Source organism: Dermacentor silvarum, chromosome 3 (genome assembly GCF_013339745.2).
Source record: "Dermacentor silvarum isolate Dsil-2018 chromosome 3, BIME_Dsil_1.4, whole genome shotgun sequence".
In the NCBI taxonomy this organism is placed as follows: domain Eukaryota; kingdom Metazoa; phylum Arthropoda; class Arachnida; order Ixodida; family Ixodidae; genus Dermacentor; species Dermacentor silvarum.
The window spans coordinates 50,230,777-50,243,516 of record NC_051156.1 but is presented as its reverse complement, the minus strand read 5'-3'; the positions used below and the strand labels follow the sequence as shown (position 1 = coordinate 50,243,516).

The 12,740-nt window shown below is 43.7% G+C and overlaps 1 protein-coding gene and 1 long non-coding RNA gene across 10 annotated transcripts in view; one reads left to right on the top strand and one right to left on the bottom strand.

The window, feature by feature from the left end:
* LOC119444336 (venom metalloproteinase antarease-like TtrivMP_A) overlaps positions 1 to 12,740 on the top strand; it is a 1,295,510-nt gene that overhangs the window by 1,218,829 nt on the left and 63,941 nt on the right. The gene's annotated exons all lie outside the window — the stretch shown is intronic.
* LOC125943781 (uncharacterized) lies at positions 4,488 to 11,798 on the bottom strand. 2 transcript variants are annotated; one of them, XR_007465889.1, is made up of 5 exons: positions 11,468 to 11,798; positions 10,586 to 10,681; positions 9,300 to 9,461; positions 6,123 to 6,383; positions 4,488 to 6,060 (listed from the first exon to the last, which is right to left on the bottom strand). It is a non-coding gene; the product is annotated as an uncharacterized LOC125943781 (long non-coding RNA). The 2 variants fall into 2 exon arrangements; XR_007465888.1 differs by lacking the exon at positions 6,123 to 6,383 and having other exon boundaries at positions 4,495 to 6,060.

The following is a 12,740-nucleotide window of genomic DNA, read 5'->3' as shown; positions in this document are numbered from 1 at the left end:
CACTAAGCAACTAATTGACAAATACCAACCAGTTAGAGATGAGCAAGGCCAACCACTTCCTTCAGAATACAGCGGCGCCCCTCAGCCTGAACTCGACAAACCCTTCACCACATCTGAAATCCGATGGGTGTTGAGCGAACTAAATCGAAAGTCAGCCCCTGGTCCGGATAGAGTTATGAACAGATCACTCGCAATCTCGACGAGCCGTCCATTGAATCACTCACAGGCTTCATCAATGAAGCATGGAGTTCAGGCGAAGTCCCAGAAGAAGGCAAAACCTCACAAGTTATACTAATGCTGAAACCGCGTAAACCCCCCAGCTTGGAGACCTTACGGCTACTCTCACTTACATCATGCCAGGGAAAGGTCGCTGAACACGCAGTCCTTAATAGGTTAAAGGACCACTTCGAGGACAATAACATACGCGTATACACTCACAACATGCTGGGTTTTAGGTCTGCAATACCCACGCAGGATGCAGTGAAACAAATCAAACACCACATACTCGACGGATATTCTAGAGGTACTAAGACCGTACTGGGATTAGACATGGAAAAGGCGTTCGACAAGATTAAGCATGAGCACATCCTCAAAACGATAGAAAAGATTGGACATGGGTTGAGGATGTATAGCTACATCAAATCATTTCTACAACACGCACAGCGAGGGTAAAGGTCGGAGACACAAACTCGGAAGTGGTTCAGCTAGGAGATCGAGGAACCACCCAAGGATCGGTGATCTCGCCCCTCCTCTTCAACCTGTGCATGAGTGGTCTGTCCAGAAAGCTGGGCAACATTAAGGGCATTGACCATTCCATATATGCTGATGACTTCACTACATATGGTCTGCTGGTGGCAGTGAAGGACACATACAGGACGCGTATGACTGAAGTGATCCGGACGGTGGAAGTGTACGTGAGACCTACTCGGAACTACTCGGAACTGTTAATTTTATAGACGTGAAAAATGTGGCAGGCCTAAGGGCTGGAAACCTACATCGGAAATCGATATACACCTATTTACAGAAAATTGTGTCAATATACTCAGAGTCAACGTGATCAGGGCTTTTTCATTGATGCAAACGGTGGAAATTAAACGGAGCTCAAGAAAATCACCCTTAAAACGGAGAACGCCTACGGTATGAGCAGATGCCTGGCAGGAAGACGCAAGGGCATGAAAGAAGATAATCTCATCAGGTTAACCAACTTTTTCGTACTCTGTCATATCTGATACCCCACTACCATGTACCACTGGACGCAAGTTCAACTAAAGACGCTCCACACGACGATTAAGAAGGTTGTTAAAAGTGCATTGGGGCTCCCTATTCGAACCAGCACTGAGAAATTTGCTCAGGTTAGGAGTACACAACATGACCATGGAGATCGCTGAGGCTCAAAAAAGATCACAAATAGCGAGACTATCTACAAGCAGCACAGGAAGATCAATCCTAGACAAAATCATGATCAACCCCATCACGGATCTAGAGATGTACACTAAAATTCATCGAGATTTCGCAGGCAACATTATTGTCGCACCGCTTCCCAGGAATATGTACCCAACACATAACAGCAACAGGAAAGTTGCACGCGCCAGAGCGTTACTCAACAAAATGAATAAAGATGGCCGAGGAGCCTGCTTTGTTGATTCGGCTGCCTACAAAGATCAAACTAAGTTCGCAGCGGTGGTAGTAAATCACCAGGGCAAATGCACCAGCTGCACCGTGGTTTAGACTAGCAAACCGGAAATCGCTGAACAAGTTGCCATTAAAACGGATAGGCGGGCTAGTTGGTTTGGCATCATAATGAAACTTTTGCGCACACAACACGAAACCACAACGAAGAAGTACACAAGGACTAGCGCTGACTAGCGCAAGGACTGCGCTAGTCCTTGTGTACTTCTTCGTTGTGGTTTCGTGTTGTGTGCGCAAAAGTTTCATTAAGTTGCCATTGCATTGGCCCTAACAGACGATAGATGCACAGCAACACATAATGACTCCAAAACTGCTATCAGAGCTTTCAGCAGGGGCAAGATTGCCCCGCAGGCGGCGAGAATAATTACCGCAAGACAAAGAAATGGTACACATTAGATTTACTTGTTCCCGGAGCACCTTGGTTCACTTGATGACCTTCTCCTTAATCCAAATGAATCGGCCAACAGCGTCGCCCGGGAACTTACAGACCGGGCCGCTTTTACACATACCTTTGATTCTGCTGGATTGGAGAATCTACAGCGAAATGTGCTCGTGCGATACAATGAACTTACAGAACATTACTACATGCGGAGGAGAGAGTTCGCACCCCCTCACATTAGACTAAATGGAACCCAAGCAGTTGCACTTAGGCAATTACAAACGCAGTGATATTATTCACCTGCACAAATGAAGGCATGATATAACAATGAAGACATGAATATTATATGCAAAGCATGTAAAGAGAGATGTGCAGTAAAATAGTGTGGGTTGCTCGGTCCCGGCATTTTCGTGGATCAGTTTTCACGAATGATTAAATCCCATGACCATATCCCTGAAGTCCTGGCTGTCCAGTACGCCCGTGATAGGGCTAGGAGGCTTGACCTCCCGGTGCCAACATGGGACTAGCCAAGCAGGTAGGAACACCCTGTACAGGACCAGAATAAAGTTTTTTCCATCCATCCATCAATCCATCTATGCTAAGAATACCATGTTTCAGTTATGCTGGCAAAAACCGCAAATTTGCAGTCTGAGATGCGATGCTACCACAAATGGGCTAACGGCCACAGTGGTTGCCGTCACATGACAGTAACGGAGCCTGATAACACAGAGGCTGAAGGAAAATTCTTGGAGTGCCTGAGAGTGTTAACTAACGGAGCCTAAATAACCAGTTAGAGAAACAGGACGCGTTCTGCGCATTCCACTTCCTCCCACCAGTAAATAAATTGATCGTAAAGCTCTGGAAGCCTCTCAGAAACAGCGGTAAGTAATCCAGTGGTAACTGTGTATGGTGTGGCTGAGTGTGGCCGCGCGGGCCCTATCTTCAAAGCGATCTGCAAATGATACAGAGTCTAAGCGCTGTGTTCTCGTCACTTAGTTCGCGAAGAATCGACAGGCCGCGCAAAGGTAAATTCTTCCCTCACTGCTGCTGCCCCTTTTCCTTACGCTAGCGTTTTGACAGTGAGTGTCCAGGGTCATCGAGTGAGATATGTTCATTTTTGCCTGTGTGCGCGTGATACCGTGCTCATTAATTTAGTTAGTAAGCGAATATTCACAAGTTTATGCGGCCGATAAAACGACTAGGTTTACTTCGTATAGCGGTATAATAATTTGCTATCGAAATCAATGATCTGGCTTTCGGGCATTTCGCGTATCCTTATGCGTACGGGTAGTTGCCCTTCGTTGGTTTAGAGCTTCGACCAGCGCCAAATTGCCACGCGTTTGTTGTTGTTTTTTTCGTCATTGGTTGCTTTTACCGAGTTGTCACTGACACTATTTTCTCAGCATCGTGCTAGACGCTTTTCGCAGAGAGGAGTATTCACGAATGCTATTGTCAGTCGAATGTCAGCGTGGACTGCCTACAAAAGTCGCATTTTTGGCGGTAAGGCAAAAGAATCAACTGGGATAGCCAATTAGTGGACAGCTATACGAAGTAAACATGGCAGCTTTATCGGCCGTATAAACTTGCAAACAAAGGCATACTAACTAAATTACCAAGCATGGTCTCACGCGCGCAGAAGCACACATGCACACATCTCAATAGATGACCGCGGAAACTCGCATTCATAACTCTGGAGTAAGGAAGCGCGGCAGGAGCAGCAGCAAACGAATTCATATTCGTGCTGCGGCTTGCATCAACGCGAATTAAACGCGAAATCACGGCGCAGGGCGGACTCTGTCCCTGTCACAGATAGCTTTCAAGACACAGCGGCAAGGGTGGGCGCGCGCGGCCGTCCAGATCACCCCCAGAGTAGAACGCGTCACCCTTCGCCCTACCACCCGGAATCTTGCGTGTGACGGAAGAAGGCGCGCTTCCTCCCCGCTTTACAACCCTTGCGTGCTCGAGATCGAGCCGCGATCGCCGGGGCCCACTCGCCCCCTTTCACTCACACATACAGCCTAAGGCGCGCGGCGACGATTTTATTGCCCTTAGACTTCCCTTATGAAAAAATTTAATGTCTTTCTATAGAGAGGCTGATGTCTTTATGCAACAGAATCATTTGAGTGGCTAATGACTGTCTAATGCGCTTTCTGATGTATTCCTAATGTGAGTCTATTACAAATTGGCCACCGTATTTCTATAGAGTACCTGATGCATGAGTTTCTGATGTGCACCTGACGCATGAGTTTCTGATGTGCACCTGACGCATGAGTTTCTGATGTGCATCTGACGCATGAGTTTCTGATGTGCACCTGACGCATGAGTTTCTGATGTGCACCTGACGCATAAGCTTCTGATGCATTTCCTAATGACATGCAATTGAACGTTAACATTAGGTTGACATTAAAGGCCGCAATGCAGATATCTCTATTGCTGGTCATGCAAGCGAATGTTTGCAGTACACAGGTCAATAGATATCTTTTTTTGGTTCATTGCTATTCTAACACAGTGCATTAGTAACCCTTCTGAATGCCTGCACACTTGGCTTTCTATGTACTACATTAACATTCCTCAATTTGCATGGCACAAATTATCAACATGAAAGTATGGTCACTACAAAGAGTTGTAATGTAAACTCCAGCAGACCATTTCTGGCAATGAGTGGCTATCCATCGTTCTATATATGCAAGTCTACCCATGCCCATCAATCTTGGATGCCTAGCAATGCAGGCATTTGGATACAAATGCTGCATTGTTGAGCCAGCTATAAATTAAACAGGGTAATAAATGAGCAGATGTATATATAGTTGAGTTGGTTTATATTTATTTAAGAATGTGCTGACATAGAAATCGCAAACATGACTAGATAGCACATACGGGGTGTTTTTTTTAGTTGGACCAAATTTTTGAAATTAGAAAGATGTGAATCTTGGTCACGTTATCTTTACCATTCAAGTGTACGGATTGGCAGCCTCTAGATACATAGCAATTTCAGCACTTACATGCATAATTACCGAAGTTACACAAATTAATTTTCTAATTATCAACAATAGGTAGCTACAGCAAATGAGTACTGAGTACAAATGAGTACTACCTATCCCAACAGTCAAATTTTGAATAGCGGAGTTCATGTGGGAGCTACGCGAACAATTAGTTCCCCTTGGCAGGCTCCTTGAAACCGAAACTGGCCGCAAAAAGAGCGTCTGTGTCGTCGCCCTTCCCCCCTTTCGTCACTTCTCCGCCGGTCCAGCTCAACGAGCAGCTTGCATTATTTACTGTCTGTCTGCAGCGGTGGCCCAGCGCTTCAATGACGGTGGGCAACCAAATTTACTTCGTCATTCTGTTGGGCATCATGTTGCGCTGTAGCGCCAACCCTGCTCCTTAAATTGGGCTTTTAGATACTGCAGGCACGGCATCATATCAGTCTGTAGCGTCGACTGCGAACGCCGCAGATAGCAAGGAAATAATGCAAGCTGCTTGCGGGGCCGGACTGGCGCTTACCTCGGAGATGTTACGAAAGGCAGGGGGGCGGTGACATCGACGACACAGACGCTCTTTTTGCGGCCTAATTCGGTTTCAAGAAGCTTGCCAAAGGGAACTAATTGCTCGTGTAGCTCCTACATGAACTCCGCTATTCAAAATTTCATCGTTGGGATAGGTAGTGTCGACGACGGGCCCCAAAGTACTCATTTGCTGTAGCCACCTATAGTTGATAATTAGAAAGTTAATTAGCTTAACTTCACTAATTACACACTTAAGTGACTAAATTGCTCTGTATCTAGAGGCCGCCAATCCGTACACTCGAATGGTAAAGCTAACGTGACCAAGGTATATATTTTTCTAATTTTAAAAATTTGGTGCAGCTAAAAAAAAACACCCTGTATTTACAGGACCACCTGCTTTCCAGGCTACTTAATCTCCCTGCTTAGCATGGAGGACAGGCTGCTTTTGAGCTGCACATTTGTCGTCCTGAACTTGCTGGAGGATGTAACCTGCAAGAAACAAGATGAAAATTTAGCATAGCATTGTAGCACACTAGCAGAACAATACTAACTTTCTATATCATTTGGTGGAACGTGAACGAACAGATGCTGAACTTCAAGCAATGTCAGATGCATGGTGGCGCCATTATTTATGGCTGTGCACACGAAGGTAGCGAGAGTGTGTCCCCTGGTGGTCAGACGTGCAGAGTGCCTTAACGGGAAGAGGAATGGCGCATGGCAAAATTCCCGAACGACCTGCTAGTGTGTGCATATGTTTGTGAATGACCAGGTGCGTGTATAGCCACTGTGTGTGTGGGTCCACTTGCGCAGCCCTGAAAAAGCAAGGGGTGTGCGATAATGGACCAAGAAGCACAGCAATGGATAGTAGCGTGCAATACGAGCTAATTGAGTGGATGTGCACACATGAAGTGTGTTGTAAATTACACCTTTTTTAAAAAAATGTATTGTAATGCTGTTCTAATTACATTTACACTTTGCTACTTACTGTGCACTTATTTTGGTCATTGCTAACATTAACTAGCAAATAATTATAAAATTGCAGCACCTTTCTAGACACTATTTACAGAAAAATGTATAGCTAAAATTTCATTTCTTTACGAACAATATTTTGCATAGGCCCCAGTAAACAATGCGCTATACAGTGTTTAATTTAGCTGCACCAAAATTGGCAGATAGCACAATTCCAATCTTTGACCTAAACTACTCAATTAGACAGCCATTACTTCCATGAGAAATCAAAATGCCTAATTGAAAAATTAAAATAATTATGCTAGTTAACATTTTAATTAATTCCAATACAGCACATATTTCTATATACGAATTACAGCCCGCAGGTTCGCAAGTCGATCCACTTGGAACGAATTTTTGGGACTGAACCAGTTTCGAGATAATTTTCAAAGTGTCCGACGAAATGAATGGGCGTTCCAGTTAACTTTTTAAAGAAAACGCTGTTTTCTGCATTGAAGCACAAAAGTAACTGGAACACAAATGCATTTCGTCAAACACTTTGAAAGTTAATATCTTGAAACTAGCGCAGCCCAGAAAATTTGTTAGAAGTGGATACACCTTGGAAACTCATTAGCTACAGTTTGTAGATTAAGATATGTGCCGTAAATAATTAATTAAAGTTATTTATTGTAATTTGGTTAAATATTCAATTAAGCATTTTGATTTCTTACATAAGTAATGGCCCCCTCATCGAGTAGTTTAGATCAAGGATTAGAACTGTGTTATCTGCCACACGCATTGTTTTTAATTTGATGCAGCTAAAATAAAACACCCTGTATATAAATATAGTAGTATTCTTACCAAAGTTTAGGTGCTAATAGAGCACTGTAGCAGCTACTTGGTTCATGACTTCAGGACAAAAAGTACTGTGCTAAGCAGACGAGGACGAAGTTAGACAAGGAATCACATTACAGGCGCCAACTTCCAACTGTTTATTCGGCAGAAAACACGCTGTTTTATACATGACACCGTCCAAAGTAATCATAGTAAAAATAAACGAGCAGGAGTGAAGGGATCCAACAAGTGCTCGTGAGGCAGTGATCATCACAGTAGAGAGGAATGCAAAGGTTACAGCAGGGACCTAAACTGAACCGTCAGGCAAGCACATAGGAACACGCGTCCATTACAGGCTCAAATCAAGTGGCATACAAACACGACAGCTGCATGTTCTAATCTTGGCGGTGACTACAGGCTATCATTAAGAACGACAATTCTTTGTCACTTAATATTATTGACTGCGCGCTAACACACTGACTGCCTGCTCTATTTATTAAGAACGCCTCGATTATTTCCATTTCAGTGCGGTTTCTTGCTTTCCTTGGAAAGGGCATTTGCTCCAGTTGTGGCACACAACCACAGCACCTGCAGTGCCCGCCCGTGTTGCTGTTGACCACCAGCATGTGTATTGGACAAATAGGACGATGCTTCAACGATCGTGCAAGAGCACTGGTTGGTGGTCAACAGCAACATGGGCGGGCACTGCAGGTGCTCTGGTTGTGTGATTTGAGCCTGTAATGGACTCGTGTTCCTATGCGCTTGCCTGATAGTTCAGTTTAGGTTCCTGCTGTTACCTTTGCATTCCTCTCTACTGTGATGATCACTGCCTCACGAGCCCTTGTTGGATCCCTTCACTCCTGTTCGTTTATCTTTACTATGACTACTTTGCACAGTGTGATGTATAACACAGCGTGTTTTCTGCCGAATAAACAGCTGGATGTTGGTGCCCCTATATGTCATTCTTTGTCTAACCTCGTCCTCGTCTGCTTCGCGCCGTAATTTTTGTCCTCGAGCTTATGGCAATCATCACAGAGAATGACAAGACTATTTGAATAAGAAATTTAAGAACGGTACTTTTTGTTTTAAGCAAAAGAAATCTTTTAGTTAAGAAACTGGATTGATGTGCACTGCACTAAAATGCAGGAGAGTCACTCCACCAAAATTGAGGGCACAACTATGCAGTTATAGAATGCAATATTGCGGTTTGGCTACACTTGGTCTTGCCAGCACGCTTTTTTGTATGAACACTCAAAGAGATGTATACAACAAACGTCAACACACATTTTCCCACAAAACTGTTTAAGTCATTGCATCCAACTATTCCAGATTTCTGCAAGAAACACCAGGGCTGTTTATTTCGAATAATTAACATTACTGCTGAGTGTAGAGAGGCATATCATTCCAAATAGAGGTGGGATGGTTCATAAGGAATACATTAAAATCCTCATTCCTGCACATTGTGTGCACTGAGGCAGCTCAGGTAAAATTGTGCGTATACATCACGAATATTAAAGCTAGTTACAGCCGCACCACACTACAACAAATGCTGCGATGACAAAATTTCCGCCATAAACATTTTTTATTCACCATCAGCTGCCCACACATGATAGAAAGAAAAATGTATCATTACAAATAGCTATCAGTGAGCCATGTCTGCTTCGACAGTTCTCACAAACACAACCAGTTAGGGAAGGGGTGCTCGTTCAGGACTTCGCCAAGGATCAATGGACCATGGCAACTCGACAATTTAGAAAGGGCTGATGATTTTGGGACAGTTGCTGTGGAATGACCCACACAAATGGTGGCTTTCCTTCATGAGAGTGCAAAGGTGATTTCTGCTTGTGAGCCTCATCTACAGAAATTATGAAAGTACGCTACACTGCCTGAAAGTGCAACTTTCCCATGCAATATTATTCAGTCTTCACAATGAAAATAATACATACCAATTACAGCATTCAGATGAACTGGATCCAATCCCTCCTTCACTGGGTCCTTCTTGTGCCTGTTACTGCCCTTTCCATAAAGGCTCTTGCCCTGAACCTCAGCCTCCCCAATGCAGTCATGCATTGCCGCCATAGGACTTCAGGCCAGATAAGATCGTTCACCTATTGTCACCCACAGTGGAAAATTGACACGAGAAATCAGTGAGGCATACCGCATAAATAACGCATGTGTGAGCCAGACCCATTATTAATGCGTGAAAAAGGCCATCCTTCGTAGATAAAAAGGGATAGAAATTAGTCTATGTCTGCTTACTTTTTTCTATGCAAATACTGTTTTAATGCAAGCACACATCCAGTCTTACTTTATTTAATCCTTCCATCAAAATGCCAGTTGTTAGCCGAGGTCAAGTTGTATATTTCCCTTCCCCTCCCTGTGTATACATATATAGAAACTTCATTTGACTGGAAAATGTGTTAAGGAGCGGTGTTCAAAGCCCTCAGTCCAGGGCCCCACTGGCCTCTGCAGCCTGCCTGTGTAAATTTTGTCCTGAAAAGTTAAATGAACTGACCGGCATGCTCAAAAGGACACTACAAATTTGACCTAGTGGACACGGGTGGTTCTCAGAAAATGTACAAATACAGTGATGGGTATCCGTCGGCATACTGTAGTAATAGTGGGTGCAAGCTAGCTTTGACATTGCTGGAGTACTTCAGCTGTCACACCGGCTGCACCTTCATATTTCAGTTTCAGAGAAATTCAAGCTCATCAAATGTGTATTTGCCAGTGGCAATTATTCTGAGAACAAGACAGAAATAATTGTAAATAGCAATGTTAAACAAAGGTATGCACGCTGTATGCTTAGACCTGTGGCATATTTGACACACTACACTTCGAATACTAACATGCACAAAAACTGCACATGCGTGTAGCATAAAAAGAGAAAAAAATACAGAAATAAAAGCTACAGCATCGGAAACAGTTTCAAAACAATAAAACCAAAATAAGAAGTAAAATATACTGTACGCAAAGCAAAAATAAAACTTAATTTGCAGCCAAGTGATCAAAGAGAGAAAAAAAAATACTCAACATCAGGACATGTTACGTTTAGTTTTATATAGAACACGATAATTTGTGCATAATGTTACGAACACAAACAAGCAGCAAGTTTAATATACTTGCATAAATATTTAGCCTATTTAGTGCTCCGTTATGTAATATGTCTGTTAGCTTACACACAAATCATACCGAGATCATACTTTCAGGTACACATACACTTCATACATACCTGACGTGACATCCAGATTACACGCTGTGCTGCTGTAGCCAGGGCCACAGGTTCCCTGCCATCATGTGGACACTGCTGTGGGTCACGGCCTCACCACTACAAAATGAATTCTGTGTCAACATATATAGCACTGGCACAATAAAACTGTCATATTGTGAACACATGCAAGGTGGCAACAGAGCACAAGGTCGAGTCATTGATGAATGTTATGATAATAGGGACCCCTTCATCAAAGTAAAATTTTGAAGACGCACGCAGCAGCACATTAAAGAAATGTTTGTTTACATAACAATTCTAGGGTTTGCTTTCATGACTTGGTTTAAGCAACTTTCCCCTATCATGTTTAGATACGTCAAAGTTATGGAAACATCCCTTGTCTTGAAAAGACAGCTCTACTAATATGGCAAGCTGTGACTGCTTACTTTCCCCTAAAACTGCTCGTAAACCGAAAACCTGGTAAGCACATATTATTTACTACGTTGAAGAGTTTATAAGCGAAGAAACGTAATTGCAGTAAGTATTGGTGAAGAGACTGATGGGTCGTTAAATGCAACTTCAGCAGAAAAGCGGGAGCGCACGTACAGGTGCACATGATGACCACGATTATTTCAGAACGTAATGTCTTCTCCCCCCCCCCCCCCCCTCATCGTAAGAAAACGCTCATCAGGATATTCAATTGCACATCGAGGCCGAGATCATACCGAGATCATACTTTCAGGTACACATACACTTCATACATACATTTGCAAAACTAAATTCTGACAACCAGCACGCAACATGCATAAGCACAGGCGTCACTGTTGTTTCCTACGTTCGCAAGGCACCCTATGCACACACGATGAGTACGCACAACACGTGTAGTTAGCAAGCACGATTGCTTACCTTTTCAATGGCACGACGCTCTCCAAGTTGCCGGTGCTGCGTCGACGATGTTACTCCCAGCATACATGCCGCTGCGTAGTGGACGATCTGAGGCACGCTACCAATAGGAATGATTTCTTTGCGATGTCCACCCAACTTTCCACGACAACCCGACACAAAGGCCACGGCACAAAAATCGTTGCTCCATGTTTGCCTCGCGCGCCACGCATACGGCGAGTTTGCAACGAAACACAAGGTATCTTCTGGCACTTTTGTGCACGCTAACTACGTCCCATTTCATTAAAGCAAACACAAAACCACACGATCAAGCAGCTCACACAAACGACCGGCATGCGACCGGCACGTTGAAGACGCAGGAAAAACAACAGCGCCACCTGCGTACTTGTGAGGTTGTTGTGGCCTCCGTGATGCCAAATATATTAACCAGTAAACTCATATTTTGTGTCGTGTTGCGCCCAGCTACGTATATATGTTGCGAGATAAAACAAACCACCGAACACTCCATATTTTACGCTATAGTTTATCGTAGAAAGAAATTTTATGATGTATTTTAAATTTTGAATTGCTTCTGCCGTCTGCAGCCAGCAAAGCATGGCCTTAGAGATTGGGATTATGTTGTCCTTTGAAAGCCATCGCTGGGGCGTGATTTGAATGATTTGTGTACCACCTTCCTTCTAGATAACTTCCTGATGTCGTTAACGTCAACTTTAGCCCCAGAAATTGTTGGAACGATCTCTGAGGTACACATGTGCAGTGTGCGATGTTTCAGTGCGCGTTGTAACTGTCGGAAAGCATCAAAGCTACGATATTCCCTCGCTCGTGTGGCGCAGGTTACACCCGTGTCGTCCGAATCTTGCTTTCGTGTTTGTGTGCTTAATGAGCATGGGATGCGCGCCTGTCGTCCGTGCCTTCTATGTTTATGTATCGTGCGACGCACGCAGATTCCTCGAAAAGCAATGTCTCTGCAGCTTCCATGTGTCCTATGTCAACAAGAATAGCTCTTGTACTTAAAAAAAAAAACTTTATATGAAATGTGGAATACTCATTTCTTATCTATTGGTTGTTCAATGAACTATCAAAAATAATTATCGTACAATGTTCGTGCCATGGAGCTTGGACCCTTTCTGCACTATCACCAGGGTCGGCCCACTTGTTTTTTGTCAACATCTCGGATATATTTTTTTCTACATCGTAACCGTAGACAGTTTTGCTGTAAAAGAAAAAAAATATGCGCGAGTTGGCGTCATACACATTTTTATGTAATGTGCTTGGA